The sequence below is a fragment of the Canis lupus genome, chromosome 1, assembly GCF_048164855.1.
Source record: "Canis lupus baileyi chromosome 1, mCanLup2.hap1, whole genome shotgun sequence".
In the NCBI taxonomy this organism is placed as follows: Eukaryota; Metazoa; Chordata; class Mammalia; order Carnivora; family Canidae; genus Canis; species Canis lupus.
Genome location: NC_132838.1, coordinates 72,116,436 through 72,135,020, shown reverse-complemented (window position 1 = coordinate 72,135,020; position 18,585 = coordinate 72,116,436). Strand labels below are relative to the sequence as shown.

General features: G+C 44.3%; 1 long non-coding RNA gene across 1 annotated transcript; it reads right to left on the bottom strand.

Annotated features, from left to right (window-relative positions):
• Positions 1–12,103: 12,103 nt before the first annotated feature.
• Positions 12,104–16,552, bottom strand: LOC140619387 (uncharacterized). Its single transcript, XR_012019318.1, has 2 exons — positions 16,358–16,552; positions 12,104–13,967 (listed from the first exon to the last, which is right to left on the bottom strand). It is a non-coding gene; the product is annotated as an uncharacterized lncRNA (long non-coding RNA).
• Between the last annotated feature and the right edge of the window lie 2,033 nt (positions 16,553–18,585).

Below are 18,585 nucleotides of genomic sequence, written 5' to 3'. Positions count from 1 at the left end.
AAGTGTAGCTTCCTGGGCCTGAGTTATACCCATTGAATCAGAGTCCCTGGAACTTGGGCTCAAGCATTGGTATTTTCAATAATTGATTCTTACGCATATTTAGTTTTTTAAAAAACAGTTTGATACTTACCTGAAAGCGAACATTTCAGTAGCTATCACCCTGGTCAAGAAATAGAACTTTATCAAAAAAAGAAAAGAAAAGAAATAGAACTTTATCAATAATGCAGAGACCTTCTTGTGCCCTCACTGCCCCCAAAGGTAACTAGTATCCTGATTTTATGACAATCACTATTTTGCTTTTTCTTAGAATCGGTGCTTTCACATTTACAGGTACATTTAAACATGTATCCTTATACACCATAGTTTAATTTTGTCTGTTTTTTTGAGTTCTGTATGAATGGAATCATGTAGGTTGTAGCTTGGGCCTCTGATCTTCTTCTTCTTCTTTTTTTTTTTTTTTTGCCTCCTTGCCATTATGTTTGTGAAGTTCATCCATGTTGCTGCTTTTGGTTGTAATTGTGTTATACTGCATGACTAAACCATAATTCATATACCTAGTCTACTGTAGGTGGACACTGGGTGGCTCCTGGTTTAGGACTGCTATGAATTATGCTTCTCTGAACATTCTTGCATGTGTTCATATTGGTTATACAGTAAGAGTGGATTGCCAGGTATGCCTATCTGTAACGTTAATAGATAATACTAGCTGCTTTACAGACTGGTGATTCCAAGTCCAATGTCAAGAACCTTTATCCATATTTTTGCAGAATAGAAGGTGGAAACAACCACAGAGTGAGCTTCGTATGTAATTAGCTGTCATTTCCTTCCCCCAGTTTATGGAGGTACTGGCCAGATTTGTTTTCAACTGGAGTCTTGTTGATCTAATTCCTCCTTTGTTGCTTATTGCTAACTCATAATTAATATACTAAGCAACTTTTTGACCTGTTCAGAAGTTAAAATGTATATGCATAAGAACCTGTTATGTGCCAGGCACAGTGTTAGGTTCTAGGAACAAAATGGTGAATAGAGAAGAGTTTGATCTTTGAAAAGCTTAAAGTCTAGGCAGGGAGTGACATAAGCAAGAGAAGGCAGGAATAAATATATAATTACAAACTCTGAGACATCCTGCAAGAAAAGAACAGGTGCTGGGAGAGTATAAAGGGCAGTGGGGTGGGGAGGATGCACCACCTAGACACCAGGGTCTGGGGAGGGAGTGGGAGAGAGCCTGGCTTGCAAAGTGGCGGTTAGCTCAGAGCTGAGTAAATCTCACGAAGTGTCAGTGAAGGAATTCCAGGCAGATAAGATGTTCTCTTGTGTGGGCTCTGAGAAAAAGAGAAACCTGGCAAGTGACGAGCTGTCAGGGGGATGTGATGGAGCATGGTAGAAGGTCTGCGAGAGCAGCCTGGCAAGGTGGGCAGGACCCAGCATGGTGTGGAGACATGGTGGCGCCCGCAGCCCCCTGTAGAATGCTGGCTCTGTCCACTCTAAAGAGAATGGCTTGTTGGAGGCCAGGCCAGAAAGCAGGCGGGCCAGTTAGGAGACTACTGCGGTCGTCCAGCCCAGAGATGAAATTCAGCTGGACTCGGATGTTGCCAGGCGACTTGGAAAGACGTGGATATATTCAAGAAACATGTTGGAGCTGGAATGGAGAAGTCTGGTGATGGATCATCTATGACAAGTGAGAGAGGGACAGGAGTGAATGGCATAACCCTCAGGTTTCTGGCTTCAGTAACTGAGTGAGAGGAGCTGGGAAATCTTTTTCACGGACATCAAATTCCTTTTATAGTCCTGAAAACCTACTCTATCCCCATCCTCCTGGCATTTTTCTATACTCAATATCAGAATAAAAGAAATCTAGTTTTGGTTAACAAACTCTCTTTTACCTTCTTCTATCGTTATTGCTTATTTACTGAGTAACTATTTATATGCTCACTATGTCTAGAGCTGCTGGGTGATGGTTTTCATGCATGAATTAGTGAAAGAGTTTGCTTTATGAGTCAATGTCCTGATTTAAAATAAGGGTAGGCTGCCCTCATAGGGAAGTAGCAGATCTAGACCTGGTTCTCAGAGCAAATGCAATTGCTTAAAATTATCTTTTTTTAAGGGGAACACTTATGAAACATGGAAATCTTATGTTAAAGCCATTAAAAAGTCATGAATTCAGAGATGTAAGAGAAGTGACAGTAAAAAACAACTTAAACTCTTTTCACTAACGAATTGGACTACACAACATTTTCCTTTTCAAATTTCTTTTCTTAAAAGAATTTTAACTATTTTGAGGCCTTTTGAAGTGGGCTTTCTGTATAAAATATAGGATATGCTTAATTTCTTCAAGATAAGCTCCTTTGAACATAAAGATATCAGAAGTGTTTTCAGGGTAGAGTTTATAAAGAAATTCTGAACTTTTCAGCTTGGTCTATCTAGTGTATTTTAAAAGTTCAGTTCAGGTCTCTTAGCCGATCCATCAGAATCATCTTTCAGGGCTCTAGAGTCTTAGCTGGAAAAGAGAGAAAGATTTGAATGGGTTGTGTGGCCAGCCACCTGCCACCTCATTGCCTGCAACCATGAAGAGGCCAGGTTTCCCTAATTTCGAACAATAAAGCATCTAATTCACCCAGCTAATTTAAGCTGAGTTAGTACAGAATTTTCAGGAGGGCCGGTGATCTAAGCTTGGCTACTACATAGGAATAAGCAACCAGAAGAAACACCAGCCACACAATGAGACTTTTCTGACAGAAACCTCCAGGCCCCCACTGCCGACTAACCAGGCCACATGCTGCTGGGGTTTAGAGGAGACCTTGGCCATGGCTGCTACAGAACAAACCCTCCATCTCTGTGCTTGCTGCAGATCCCACTTCTCTTACTAGTGCCACCTTCCATCGCTCACTGCTGCTCTCTAAATCTCTCATGGATGCATCTGTTTGGTATAATCTAGAATGCTTGCTTACTCCCATAAGAATGCAGACAATAATCGGTTCCAACTGGAGGGCAACAAGTGCTTCCTAAGGGAGTCTGGGAAGGATGGATCTCCCCTTAGCCTCTACAGAGCAGGGACATGTTCTAGACAGCGTCAGAGGTGATGTTTGAAATAAAATGTAGTATCTGCCACAGATAGCTAACAAAATCACCAAAAGAAATGATCTCAAATCCCTGGTCTCCTTCTCCTAGCACTAATTCCATTCAGAGGAAACATTTACCTGGGTCTTGCCCAAACATTGTCCCTTCAGGCATTCCCTGTGTCAGAATCAGTTCAGTGTCACTAGCCACAGAGCACATCGGAAAGCATCCACAGACAGCCAGCAGACTCCGATGGCCCCTCCTTTCCATGAAAGACCTTTGCACACCAAACAGTCAAGCAGTTTCTTTTAGGTCAGTGGCCTTGCTTCTTCCTGATTTCTGTTAGGTTTCTTGATTTAGGTCAGCTCATGGATCAGAGAGTATTTCTTATTTTTAAAGTGTATTTCTAGAGTTTACTATAAGATAATAAAAAATGTTGGGTGTAATGGAGATAGTTATTTGCAATGGTGCTATTATGATATTAAAAGTCATGCTTTCCCCATTCACTGCAACTTCCCCAGTACATTTCAAATAATTAAACCTTAAAGAAAAAAGGGTAATGCAAAATGTGGATAGTGGTAATAATGCTCACTGTCCTGTTTTGTGGTATAGTGGTGGAGACAAAGGGGTCTAAAAAATTTCTTGGGACTTTCTGTTTCCAGTTCGGCATTTAAGCTGGAGGCCTCCACTCCATTTGAACAAGTAGAAGAATCTAAACAGATGGAAAAATCACCAACTCTTCTTGGTTCTGTAAGAGAAGTGAGGACACAGGGCGAACCACCACCTCCAGGCCCGGAGAGACACATGAATACAGGAGGTGGCGGCTTACCAGAGCAGAGCTGAGCAGAAGCCATGTGTCAACCAGTACCACATGGGAGAACAGGAGCTATAATTGATAAATGGTGGGAAGCTCAGTGTGGGGAGACTCTCCACAATTTTGTGAGATTTACCTCCAGGGCCTTGACTAGGTCCTCACAGTAAATACCAAATATCAGAGAGAATTTCCCTGGTCTGGCAAGGGAGGGCAAAGAAACCATTTTGAAATATGCCAGGGCAATTAGCCCTTCTTAACCAGGCCTCCAGGGAAAATATGCTACCAGAGCCTAACCTGGGGAAAGAAATGCCCAACTCCAGCCTATCCTAGCCATCCTGTCCTACTTCAGGAGAAAAAACTGAGAAAAACTTGTGAAGTTCAGAGTTTAGGGTCATATATGTACCCAGTCCAGTCCTCCCCTCATACCTCACTACCACGTCATTAAAGGCCTATTTACAGTACATCATGTATGGCTATCAAGAATAAATTATAATATATAATATTATATATAATATAATATATATAATATTATATATTATATAATATATAATATAATAAATTAAATTTAATTATATTAAATTATACCAAAAGGTAAAAAACACAATTCAAAGAGACAACACAAGCATCAATGCCAGACATGGTAGAGATGTTGGAATTATCCAGCTGGGAATTTAAAGTAACTATGGTAAGGACTCTAACAGATGAAGTAGACAGCATGTAAGAACACAGGAAGCAGAGAGATGGAAATCCTCAGGAAGAACAACAACAACAAGTCAGAGATCAAAAACACTGTGACAAAAATTAAAAGTTTTTGGATCCAAGATGGTGGTTGGGGTCCCAGTCCATCGTGCTGGAGATCCCAGTGCTACAGCTATGGATGCTGTGGTTCAAGCAGTAGTAGCATTCCCTCATCTGATAGAGAGCAACACTCTGTGGACAAGGATTGATTTTGATGGATTTCAGCTGGAGTCCAACCAAGAAAGATCTTGATGGCTGAAAATATTAATACTCACATGACCTCCTCGAGGATGAGTCTGACATCTGGTTTGATGATACCACCATATACTCCGATACCACCCTATAGACTGCATTCCATAAGGTAGATGGGACAACTGCAAACATCTAATTGATCATGTCAAGCTTTTGAAACAGGAACCTGCTCAACTTTATTGGCTTATCTCATTGCTCTGGCCTGGGCTTGGGCCCATGGATGTCAGTAGAAATCCTGGATCTGATTTAGAAGCATAAAGAATGAAAGATAGTGAAGATCCAAGCTATTGAGACAGAAAAAAAGAGACCTTTGGTAGCCTAGGTCCTGACTTCCTGTGTCTTACTCATGGTTCAGCCTCTACTAAGACCTGAGCTCTGACACAGCCCCTCCCACCCTAACCCAGTTTCACTGAAGAGTTGCAGCAGGCACTGATGCAAACACTAGAATTGCTGCTGGGTTTCACCGTTGGGATGCCCATGGAGGGGGCAGACAGGACGGGACCCCTTGAAAACAAGATGGCAACTTATAGCATCTCCCTGCTTGGGGTAGCAGAGAATTCTGGAGATAGGATGTAGCTGAAAGCTGATATACGGCCTTTTTGGCTTGGGGAAATAAACTACTGATAAAAGCTGCTTGCTAGTTAAAAAAAAAAAAAAAAGTGGGGGAGATTGGAGGAGGAAGAGGAAGAAGAAAATAATCCTTAGCAAAATATTAGTAAATTGTGGCTATCTGGCACATATTCGATATGTTCTCTCACTAACAAAAAGTCGTGGTAATAAGGCAGGAAGAACTTAGGAAAGCCGACAAATCACAGAGTATCGTTGGAGAACGTCATACTTGAAGGACATGATGCTCAGGGACTGAGGTTTATTTGATGGTGCCCAATCTGCACCATGAATGTGTTAGATTGTGTTTGATTTTAAAGTCTGCATTTTAAAGAGGAGCTTTCACATTGGGACAAAGGGGGAAAAAGTCAACTCTTCTAAAAATGTATTCTAGCAGAAACTCTTTGAATTTCCACACCATTTTCAGAAAAGGGGATGTGCTTAATCTGCCACAAATGATCCTTCCTAAGCCATTCCTGGCTCCTAGGACCACCTCCTTTGGTCTGGTTTTTCTGTTTTAGAATCCTGCACAGAACGGAGTCAAAGTTCACAAGGTGATAGGATCCATGACCCGCCCACCTTTATGAAACTCAGACAAAAATTTCCCATGTCTGTCTTTTTGGCATTACTCCTATGATTCATGGTTCCTCCAAAATCGGTGGCAGAGACCTGGTGAAAAAAACCTGTGTTCTTCTACTCCCCCAGGTGTGCATTTTCCTCCAGGTCACCCCTGTCTCTCATCTGTGTTCCTAGGCTCTTTGCACCCCAGGTCCAGAGGCGCCCTCAGGCTGGCTCAGGTAATGGGGAGTGTTGAGCCCACCACGTCAGTGCAGGAGGTGAAGTATGTGAGCTGGGATACACCTGGGACTCCTTCCCTGCTGCAGCATCGCTCCTGAGAGCGCTGGCCTCTTGTGAATGTTTCACCTTCTCCTCGGCTTGGCCTCCCTCTCAGCCTCTCCTTCTATTGGTGGCTCCTTGCTCCTCTTTTCTTTATTAACCAGCCCCTCTTCATTCTGTTCATATTGTTTTCTTCCCCAAAATGTGGCTTCCTTATAACTTCAGCTTGCTGATGGCTTCTTGTAGCTTCTCATGTACTTCATGCGTCTCCTCTTTCTGCATCCAGCTTGGGGCCTGAGCTTGGAGTTTTCTTTTCTCAAGTAAAGTTTGCAAGAGTGAGAGCACCCATTGGCCCAGCTCATTCTGGCTTGGCTCGTCCATGGAGTGTCTATACCTGGATCTGGTCATGTGAGCAGGTGAGTGCGGGCCTGTGATAGAACACCCACGTCTCTGGAGACAGTGGGGCCTGTGCGACCGTTGGCCACTGGGATTCCTCAACTTATTATTGCTTTTAAGCTAAATCCGTAACACTCTGGATCAATCTTTGTGATAGAAAGGAAAACTAGACAGCAAGCAATATTTTTCCAACCTCGCTGAAAAGGAAGCAAATGACAAGGTAGAAATATTGATTGCTTTATTCTCAATTCCTGGAGAATTTGGGATAAGGCTGATCTCTTCACTTTACTGGGCTTCATTCTAGTTCCAAGAATTCACCCATGTTCATCTGGTGGAAACTCAAAGTGTAGGTCTGTTGATCTTCTCCTGGGCACCCCAGGTCCTCTGTTGGAAGGGGCTGGAACCCTTCTCAGCACATGGCATCCTGGCACTCTCCTACTGTGTTGGCTCAGCTGAGGACACTGCAGTGAAACTCTCTGAACTCGGGTGAGGGAAATCTTGACCTACAAGTGACTGCAAAGGGAGAGTGTGGTGGGAGTTTTGGTTTTCCTCATCTGTCTGTGGCTCGTTCCTGAGCCTCATGGTTACTTGAGGTTGTTTTTCTTTATCTGTGGGCATTGATTTTCCCCAGCATCTCCTACCCCTGAACTGCCATTTTGTTGTGGTTAAAGGCCCCTCTGTGCACCTGACACATCATTCTCCCACTGAGGGAACAACGAGCCAGTCTGCTGTGTTCTCCCTGCAGGGAGAACCTGTTATGGGCAGTGTGATGTGACAGGGGAGGAAAATTTATAGGGCATACATGGTCTTTTATTTCCTCTTACCTCCTGAACCTCTCCCCTCCATTCCCATTTCCTGCTGCATCTGAACTACTTGTGTTACTGGGTGCCTGCCATGTCACCTGCACGGCTGAGCTTTGCTCCTGAGTTCTGTCTGGGACACATTCTCATTCTGCTTGCCTTGTTCAGGCTTAGAGGTTGATTCCTTTGAGAAGCCTGCCCTGATTCTGCTCTCTCCAGGACAGGCCTGAATTCTCCACCACCCACACCTGTGCTCCTAAGGCACCCAGTAATTTTGCTCTTTGTTATCATCACTGCTCATTTCCTGAAGCGAGGACTCCTGGAGCGCAGGACACTCTGCATAGATGCGTGGAAAGTGCTCAATCCCTCCTTGAGAACGGCTGGGGGTGTGAGGGGAGTCGTTTCATTCATTCTGGATTTGGGGTGATATTATGCATTCTGGTAGGAATCTCTTATGGTGCTTCTTTAATGACAGCAGCCAATATTTCTGGAACAACTATTTATCCTCAGTGCCCCATTAAGTGCTTACATGTATCACAGGTTTTTTATCTCTATCACTCTTTTCAGCCAGTGAGGTAAATACTATTTGTAACTTCACAGGGTGAGAAATCTGGGCTTAGAGAGAGGAGGGGTACAGCCCAGACCACCCAACAGGGGCATGGCTGAGGCGGAGTGGGAACCTGGCCCCAGGCCTCTCCATCTGCAGGGATGTCTGCTGCTGTCAGGTCCCTGGAGCTCCTCTGCTCAGCTTAGGGGCCAGGGACCTACAGGAGACTTATGATGAAGCTCTTGGTGTTCTCTAAGACCCTTTGCTTTCCACTGATAACCTTGAAAATGTCTTCAGCTTTAAAAAACCCAAAACACCAGGTGTCCTGCCAACTGAGGCAAGTTGTAATTCTTGGGGTGCCCGAGTGGCTCAGTTGAGTGGCTGAGTGGCTAAATATCTGCCTTCGGCTCAGGTCACGATCCCAGGGTCCTGAGATTGAGCCCCACATTGGGCTCCTTGCTCAGCGGGAGCTCCTTGCTCTTGCTCTGCTCCTCTGCCCCTTACCTTACTTGTGTTCTCTCACACTCACACACTCTCCCTCTCTCAAATAAATAAATAAATCTTTTTTAAAAAGTTGTAATTCTCAGTAATTTCCTCCCCCACCCCTGTTATTTTTTGTTGCCTTTTGTTGCCTCCTTACACAAGTAATAACAGAGTGTACTTTTCTTTCTCAGAGATTCAAATGAATTAGGAATCCACGGAGAAAACTAAAAAGCCTCTTCACCACTGGCCTCTCCTCACTGGGGATTCCATTTCTTTTTTCAGAAATAACAATTATTAACAGTTTGGAGTGGATCCTTCAAGTCCTTTTTCTGTGCATTCACACACATAGATGTGCCCATGGAGTAAAGTTCTCTTTTCCACAAAAGTGGCATGATGCTCTGTGCACAGTCTTGTCACTTGAATTTTTTTTCCTGCTGGGCACTTTGTGTTGGGGGTCAGTCTCGCTCTATCTCAGAGCTCATAGGACTTACCATCTTTTAAGTCTTCCCTTAATGATGGAATGGTGGGGAGTCCCCAGAAAAATGGCAAATCACAGCTTGCTTCTTCTCTAAAAAAGTGTTTATTTTGCTTCAAAAATGCTCAAGAAGAGTGCCTGCTTCTTATTGGGCTTTACTGCTCCTTTCACACTCTCATACAATTGGTGCTGCTCACACTTTCTAGGATGTGGAATGCGGTCCACTTTGTTTTGGTAAAATTAGTGACTCACAATGTCTTCCCCCTTTCCTTTCCCCTCCGCAGCTGACAGAGGCCCAGTCTATTGTGCTCTTGGAAGCAGCACAGGATGTTGTTACACTTGGCTACCCAGTGGCACAAAGGTCTCCGAAATTAGGCCCAGCACTAGCTAAGCCCTTGTTCAGTCTTTGGATACTGACCATAGACTGGCACAGTGGGGTTGCTACCTGTGGAATCAGGGCTTACAGGTACATGGGTGTAGATGTGTGGTGTGTATGTGTGCTGTGTGTTGTGTGTGTGTGTGGTTTATGTGTATGTGTGGTATATATGCATGTGTGTGTGGTGTGTATGTGTCATGTGTGTGTGCAATGTGTGGTGTGTGTCGTGTATATATGTGTATGTGGTGTGTGTAGACGCTGTGTATGTGTGTTGTGTATGTGTGGTATGTGTAGGTGTGTACATGTGAGTGATGTATATGTTCATGTGGTGTGTATACTTCACGTGGGGTGTGTGTGATGTTATGTGTATGTGTGTGTGTACATGTGTGAGGTGTGTGCGTGCGTGGATGTGGACACCCGCCCTTCCTCTGCAGTGGCATGCTCCTGTGGGGGTGCTCCAGGGAAAGGAGGTTACACAGGAGTGAAGCAGTAAAGGGCTGTTGCTCCAGGACTTGTTCCATTTCATCAATCTTTTAACAATTATTTCTAAGTCAAGAATGTACCAAGAAGTTAATGAATAAGTGTTTCCCCTTCTGTATAGAATATTCTGTAAGGATAACAACACCACCTAAGGAACCTGCAAATATAGAATCTCCTTGTGGGGAAAGCTTGAGAAAAATGTCCTGCTAAGAGGTGTTGCTATAGAGGAAACACAAGGGAGCATGTAGCTTGCAAATGGATTTTGGGGACTAATTTCATTCAAACCCATGACTTGGACGTTTGATTTCAAAGGCCTGTTTGTTGCACTGTTTTCTGTAATCAGAGAGATGTCCATTGATATAACCAGACCAATGTTGATCTTTTTTCTTAATTTGGTTCAGAGTTACAATTTTCTCTTCCATTAGCATCTAGAATTTTCCATTAGAAAATTTCCTTTCCACTGGTGTCCAGACATGTCCAGACACTTGTTCCATTAATATTTAGCGCCTGGAAGCCACAGCTGAGTCCTTGTGCACTGCTCACCATCTTGGGCTCTTAGGATCTAACTCTGAGATTGAATCCATTATGACACCACAGTGATCAATCTTTTCATTGAAAAACTATCAGGAATTGGAGTTTGGGATTATAGTCACACAAGTTTTAAACTTTCCTTCCTTGTCTCCCTCCTAACTTCAGGATACTGTTTCTTTTCCCCAAGAGTCTAAGTATTAAAAATGTTATGTATTGGGACGCCTGGTGGCTCAGTGGGTGAGCATCTGCCTTTGGCTCAGGGCGTGACCCAGGATCGAGTCCCACATAGGGCTCCCCGCAGGAACCTGATTCTCCCTCTGTGTGTCTCTACCTCTCTCTGTGTCTCTCATGGATAAATAAATAAAATCTTTAAAAAATAAATTAAATGTTATATATTGTTTTTTCATTTCTTGAAACACAGTTTTTCCTATTACATAAATAATTTACCTCATCGTTCTTACAAAAATTTTGAAACACATAATATAGAAGGTGAAAAGCCCTATCTCTTTCAGAGATGAGTTTGTTGTTCTTGGATGTTATCGACTTTAGTTTCAATTTTCTCAGAAAATGAAATTTGAAAATAACCCATAAAAATTACCGAGGTAAATTCTTGTATTGATTTAAATATTCATAACCCATAGTGCAAGTTTCCAGGGCGTGAGTTGCTTCTGAAACAATTACCAAGAGAAAAAATAGTGTACTGAGATTAATTTCAGTGACTCTCAGTAAAGAAGGACATAAGATTCCTTCCATCATGTAGTGAGGAAATCTGAATTCTTTATTCTAGTTCCCTTTTGGGCTGGTTACTGAATGACGAGAGACACCAGAGATCAGATGGAAGTGAAAGGAGCAGTGTCAGCTTCAGCTCTCAAATCTCAGGGCTTCTGGGAACAGCTTTAAATGCAGCCTCTGGGGGGAAGCTCCAGTGGTGGGGCAGACCCTAACCACTGCAGTTCAGCCCCCTTGGCAGAGGGTGCCTGGGGATCTCAGCCTGCACACCTAGGCACACAGCTGCCAGGCCCTGGCTGGGCCCTGCCTGGCGAGCGCCCTCCCACCCTGGAGCAGACGGGCTGCCTGCTGACTCTCTGCTACTATCCCCCAACTTGAAAGCCAGAGCTTCTGGCTGGGTGCCTCCAAGGCTCTCCTGGGGGAGAGACCTTCCCTCCTAGAGGGCCAGGAGCAGGGCCCCCCAGTACCTGCAGAGCCCCGGTCTCCTTTATCAGCTGAGGCAGAACCAGTCGACCTCACAACTGGGACCTGATAGCAATCTCGGTTCCTCCAGCCTGGCTTCGGGGCTGAGCAGGGTAGCTTTCTCCTCCCAGAGCGCCTGCATTTTTTGAGGATGGAGTGAATGTTTGTGTTTTCATGAGGCCATGCGAAAGGAATGTGAATATTAGAAAAGAGCCCTATTTGTTAAAATGATAATTGCTAGAATGCTCTGGAGCCTTCCATATTCGCTCTTCTATGGTGTCATGGAAGCCTGAGGAACAGGGCAACATCTGACCCCGATGACTTGGACTTGCCAAGGCCCTTCCAGATGATAGAAATTTGCTGTCATTTTGGTTATAATTTTCACTAATGACTTGGATTTCCCTTTGGTCACCAAATATTTCAAAGCAACTTATTTTTTTACAGCATCCAAGAGCCGACTGGCCCCGTGGCAGTTACCCAGGCAAACGACACAGAGTGAGCGTGTGAATAAAATAATAAATGAGTGTATAAACATGCATAATTTATTTGAATCAATATTCATGCCCTATTACACTGTGGGCCGGTTCAGATGTTTGAAAGCCAGGCCTGGCTGGCCCCCGCAGACACCCCCTGCAGCCATTCCCTCAGGAAGTGAGCTCACCTCCCCTCCTGCAAGAGCGTTTATAAAATGCTTGTGTTCCTCCTGTGCCAGCTCTGCAGGGTTGGGGTCAACTACGAGTTTCAATTATTCCTTAAAACTACTGAGAGAGTCCTTGGGAACGAGCTTGCCTTCCTGTGCCTTCAAACTGGTGTCCTCTCTGGCAGGTATAGTGTGGTGCCTGGGCTTTCCAGTGAGGCCAAGGGGGTGAAAGGCAATCTGTGAGGGCTTGGCCACTTGTCGTGCCCTCCCTGGCCCAAGCCAAGGGTTGGTGCTATGTTGTAGGGGAGATGCTCAGTGGATTCAAACATCTGCTTTTCTTGGCTTTAATAATCTGAAGGCGTCAGCCTCCATGAACTGAGATTGCCACACTGAACTGCATCATAGTCTGGTGGTCAAGTGTCAGGTCAGCACCCATCAAATCAGACGGACCTGGTTTGAATCCTGCCTCTGCATCTTACCAGCTGTGTGGCCGTGGGCTACTTACTCAACCTCTCTGTGCCTTAGATTTCCTGCCTGCAAAATGAGGACAACAGGAGGGCTTTCCCCAGCATATTGAAAAGAGCCTAGAAGAAGGCTGAACTGGTAAAAGAACAAATAGGAAGAAACTACCAGGGATCAGTGTGGTCCTGGCTCTACCTGGCCTCTGCCCGCAGACACCCAGAGGCTTACATTCTACCCCCTTCCTTCGTCATCCTGGCAATCTGTGTCTTCCCTCTATGGCAGTAACAGAGCAAAAACATCTCTCCAACACACGAGTGGGGATTGTGTCTTCAATGGCAGGCTGCTTTCTCTCGCTCGCCTACCACACTTTGAGACCCTCTCACTCTTTCATTCTACCTCTTGTGCCTTTAGGTCTCCCTGACCCCTCACCAGTGCTAAAGGAGTTCTTTCCCTAAATCTCGGGGTTCCTCAACTATGGCACATTTGACATTGAGGTCAGAGAAGTCTCTGCTGTGGGGCGGGGGTTGGGCTGTGTGCTCTAGGACACTTGGGATGCCTGACCTCTCTACACCACATGCTGGTAACATGCTTGGCTCCAGCTGGGACAGCAAAAAATGTCTCCAGATATTGCAAACATCCCCTTGGGGAGGGAGAGACCAGAATCACTGGCCTAAAAGAATACAAAGTGCTTTTAGCGTTCTCCTAAACACAGACACTGGTGGCTACACGTGTCTGTGTGTGTGTGCAGGGGCCTGTACCACCAGAATAGCTCTCTAAGGCAATCCCAAACCAGGTGGTTGGAAATTCTCTTATTTCCCTTCCCTTCCTTCTTCCTACTCAACCCCATGTTCAAGGAAGCAGCATTCTGAAAACAGGTCAAGGACAAAGTAGAGTCCTAGAGACCATAAGAGATGGGACCACTGTGTGAGTGTGTATGTGTGGGAGCGTGGGCTTGAGTTGCAACTTTAGGAAGATTGAAGTGGCTATTTCTTTGTTCTCTTACTTCCCCTTCTTTCGTTCCTCTCAGTGTGGCTGGCAAGGTAAAACTCTGGAGAGAGCTTTGGCTTCCTGGAGGCCAGGCTGGGACTCCCAGGAGATGGGGTGTAGACTAGGCAGCGTGGATAGGCTCTTCCTTCACCTTGTCCTCCTGCCTGGAGCTGGTTCTGATGAGGAGACCACCATCAAGGTGCTGGACAGAGTGCTTTGCTTCCAGGAGGTTCCATAGCCTAGAGACGTGGCCCCTGGATCAGATGCTGCAGGATTGGAGCTGGGACGGGAGTTCCTGTGGAAGGGAACAGGAGAGCGCTTGTGGAGGGTGGTGGATGTGGAGGAGGACAAGGATGGGAAGCCTCCAGGCAGAGGAGCCGGGAGGTGCAGATATGGGGACTAGAGAGTAGAAAGTAGAAGCAGGGACTCAGGAGCCAAGAACAGCAACAAGTGCAACAAGTGGCTTCAAGAGTCCCCCTTGACGGATAGATCAGCCGTGAATTCGGCCTGGCAGGAGCAGGAGTCCCTTCTCACTGAGGGGTGCCCAGAGGGGTTCCTGTACATGCCCACTGCTTACGTCAGGGCTTCTCTAGCTGCAACCCGTGCACCTCCGGAGGCCCTCGGACATATTCTCTGCACTTTGCAAGCTTTCTGGGAATAAGCCTGGCTTTGAGACAAGTTGAACAATTAATGTATTCACATTCTAGATCATTTCAAACGACATAAATACTGTAGCCACTGGCTGCATGTACTATTGAGCACTTGAAATGTGGCTAATAGATACTGAGTTGTATTCTAAATATAAAACACATTTTGACATCTTAGTAAGAGAAAAATATGTAAAATATCTCATTAGTAAGTTTTTATACTTATCTGCTGAAATGATAACCTTTGGATATATTGAATTAAATAAAATATATTATGAAAATTAATTCTGCCCATCTCTATTTTCTTAATGTGGCTACTAGAAAATTTAAAAATTATGTATAGTTAGTATGGGGCTTGTATTATATTTCTATTGGATTATGCATTCTCAAAAAGGGATGATATTGTCCCTGAGGGGGCAGGAATTGATTCTTGGAGGAATATGGTGAAAAAAATTATAATCTTTTAAAATCTTTTATCTACATATAAAGCACAGATACACATATAGCATATAAATGAGATACACTGTATGTTTCTGATATTAAAATTTCATGGGAGTGGTTAGCAAAAAAAATGTGCAAAGAAGCTCTTGAATGGATAATAATGAAAAAATTGAGAAACACTGATCTAGACGAACATCTTATAACCCAAGAACTACTGTATACAGATAGGCCTGTGTCTCCATTTATGTTTGGGGTCATATTAGTGCCAAGCAGAACTATTTTAGTAATCTTGAGTTAATAGGCAAGAATTGAGGTAGTCTTATGCAATGCTGAATTTGTACTCAGTGAAGGAAAAATAATACCAAGGTATATCTTTCTTTAAAAAAATATTTTATTTATTTACTTGTGAGAGAGCAAGTGTGTGAGAGAGAGGACACAGAGGGAGAGAGAGAAGCAGAGTACCTGCTGAGCAGGGAACCCCATGCAGGGCTCGGTCCTAGGACCCCGCGATCAAGACCTGAGCCGAAAGCAGACACTTAACCAACTGAGCCACAAGGCACCCCCAATGTGTACCTTTCAAGGACACTTTCAAATCAATACCTTAAGGAAGAATGGGAAGGGGTAGGAATGAGCAGTCCCTTGGCTCCCTGGGGGGCCATACTCATAAGAGCATCCACAGTTCAATGTCCAGGGGACAACAGAATCCATCCATCACATCACATTGATTAGTGTTGCTACCTTGAATTCCATTATTTTTACAGACTTTTTTTTTTTTTGCATATAATTTGTTAATTTGTGTTGGATTCCTATAGCATCAAGCGTTCCAAACCCAGCAGAGAAAGAGAGGTGTGATTCACACCACTAAAATCCAACAAGTGTACGTAAATAAAGCAGGGATCAGACAGGTGATCCAAGTGCCAGCTCTGTATCTGATACAAAGTAGATCGGAGGTCATGGCATAGATGTGTTACGTGTCACCCCAGAATGAAACTTGGTCCCCTGGCCTAGACCGAGCTGGATAGCAGCACAGAAGCCTGGCAGCCAGCAGCCTGCAACCTGACCACGCAGGCACAGCCTGCCTCAGCTTGGGCAGCACCAGCATGCCCAGTTCCTCTCAGCCCATCAAAATGCTCCCCGGCCCCTGCCCAGGGAGGGACTCCGAATGCTAAGCTAAGAAGAGGTGTTCCTCCATGTGGAATCAGGAGGAGAGCGGAATACGTATTTCCCTCTCTCCGTCCCTCTGTCCCTGGTTTTGTGCTCGCTCTTATTCAGGTAATGTTAAAAAAAAAAAAAAAAAGAATCTAGGTTGGCATTTAGGTTTGTAAGACCTTTCTTAAAAAATTATTTATTTGTTTGTTTTAATTAATTAATTTTTTAAAAGATTTTATTTATTTATTTGAGAGAGAGAGAGAGAATAAGAGCACAAAGTGGTGGGGAGGGAGAAGCAGCCTGCCCACTGAGCAGGGAGCCAGGCAGGGGGCTTGATCCCAGGATCGTGAGATCATGACCTAAGGGGAAGGCAGACACTTAACAGACTGAGCCACACGGGCGACCCCCCCTCCCCTTTTTTTTAAAGCATTTTTTCTGAGCCACTGACCTATCCCAGGGAACTCTGGCGGTACTTCCATCAGCGTGAAGACGCACTGGCTTACTTCTCTGTGGAGCAGCCGTGCCTGCCTTGCTCTCTCCATCCTGGCTGGTGGGGCTGCCTCTTCTCTCCACTTCTGTGATTTTCCACAGCTTCCCTTCCTCAAGCCTGCAACTGTAGAGCAGAGAGGAGGGCGTAGGGACATGCATACGTGGGTCAGGAATTGCCAGCTCACTTTTCAAATCTGGGTGTCACCACCTCCAAGTTGTGTGACTCTGGGCCAGTTGCTGAACCACTCCCTACCTCACTGTTCTCACCTGGAAAGTGAGCTGATGCCTGTCTGCCAAGCTGTTCCGTGGCTGCAGGGTGGTGCTACATTAACTCATTCAGTGTTCAAAACCCTTCCCTTTCCCTCCTTGGTTGAGTTTTTGGGCCTTTTCTAGTGCTGCATCTCTGCCATTTTCAACTCTTTGAATTAGCTTTACATAGTTATCAAACAGAGCAGTAGAAGGAAAGGTTGGTGAGATAAGCCAGGCTCCAGGATTATGCAATTTCAAAGTATAGTTTTCAAGAAGTTAAAGGACTCTTAAACACATACTGCGTGATTGCATAATCAAAGATTTATTTAAAAAAAAAAAAAAGATTTATTTAAGTGTAAATGAGGGAACCAAGCAGATAGTAAAACAGCTTAGAGCGAGGATAGGAAAGACGCGAGGATAGGAAAGACTGGCGTATATAGTCAAAGAAAAAAATGCTGAAATCATGTTGCCAGGTTATCTGCGAAACTGGTTAATGTCCTTCAGCACTACAAAACTGCAACCTTTGGAGACATCGTTGCTCCTGGATAGAAACAATCTGCTTTTTTAGTGGACAAAAATAATTTTCAACTCTTCAACTTAATATCTCATGTTACAGAGTCTAAAGCCATAACCAGTAGTAAATACTGAGTCAAACAAAGATGACCAACTCTAGAAATCAGGTGACTCTCAGGTGGGCTGCTTAGATAATGCTCAGCTATGACATTGAAAGAATAGGAGTTATGATTTTGCTTTAAGTTCATGTTATGGATAATTTTTTAAAGAAGCATAAGTAAGATCTGATAGCAAAAAATGGATGGCAGAGAGGCTACCTATTCTGGATAAGGGTTGGCACGGAGCCTCCAGTTATAAATCTCAGTTATGCCTAATGAAAACTTTAAAAAAAAATGGAAAAAATGGGCAGCCTGGGTGGCTCAGTGGTTTAGTGCCACCTTCGGCCCAGGGCGTGATCCTGGAGACCTGGGATCGAGTCGGGCTCCCTGCATGGAGCCTGCTTCTCCCTCTGCCTGTGTCTCTGCCTCTCTCTCTGTGTGTGTGTGTGTGAGTCTCAAGAATAAATAAAATCTTTAAAAAAAAAATTAAAAAGAAAAAAACCCACTCAATTGCCATTTAAATTAAAGTCCCCTATTGGGTCCAGTGATTCTAACATAATTTTTTCTCTCACAAATTGTTTTCTACCATTCTGAACAGTGAGTGTCTTTGGATAGTAACAGCAGATTCAATCACACCCCACACTTGACAATGATGCGTTAGGACAATTCCTAACCACTAGAATCTCCTGGGTGTAGGATCTTGTCTTGAACCATATTTGAACCTTTTGGTATGAGAACCCTGCTGTTGGCTGACAAACCATAGCTTCCTGGTTTTCAGAAAAAAAGGCTCAAGAGAGGCGCCTTGGACTTCAAATGGCTATTACAAAACAACATTTTGATGAGTTAAGTGTAAATGAATCAGAAGCATATGGATTTAATTAGCTTCCAAACACAGCCATTTCAAAATTCGGGGAAGGAAAAAAGCATGCTTGTGTCAAAACACATATTGGGGTTTTCCTACTAAATTCAAAATGATGGAAAAACAGATGGAACCATCTGCCAAGCATTCAGGTTGTAGTCTCCACGTGTACTATCTTATCAGGGACCACAGAGCAATGGGAAATTTCTACCACAGAAATAGACAGCGTTTTGGCGTTGTGTTTGCCAGCCCGTTTGTGGCCTACAGTTAATTAAACCAGGCCTACGCATGGCTGCAAAGCATGCAACTTCCATGTTTTTGAAGAGGGTCCAGGGCACAATCCATATGGGACCATGTGTGTGGTCTTCTTTTACAGCTGAAAAACCCCCATATTATTCTCCTCATGCCCCTATAAGTTTTTCCATGTTACCCCTCAAGCTGGCCATGGAGGTGTCCAAGCGCTGAACA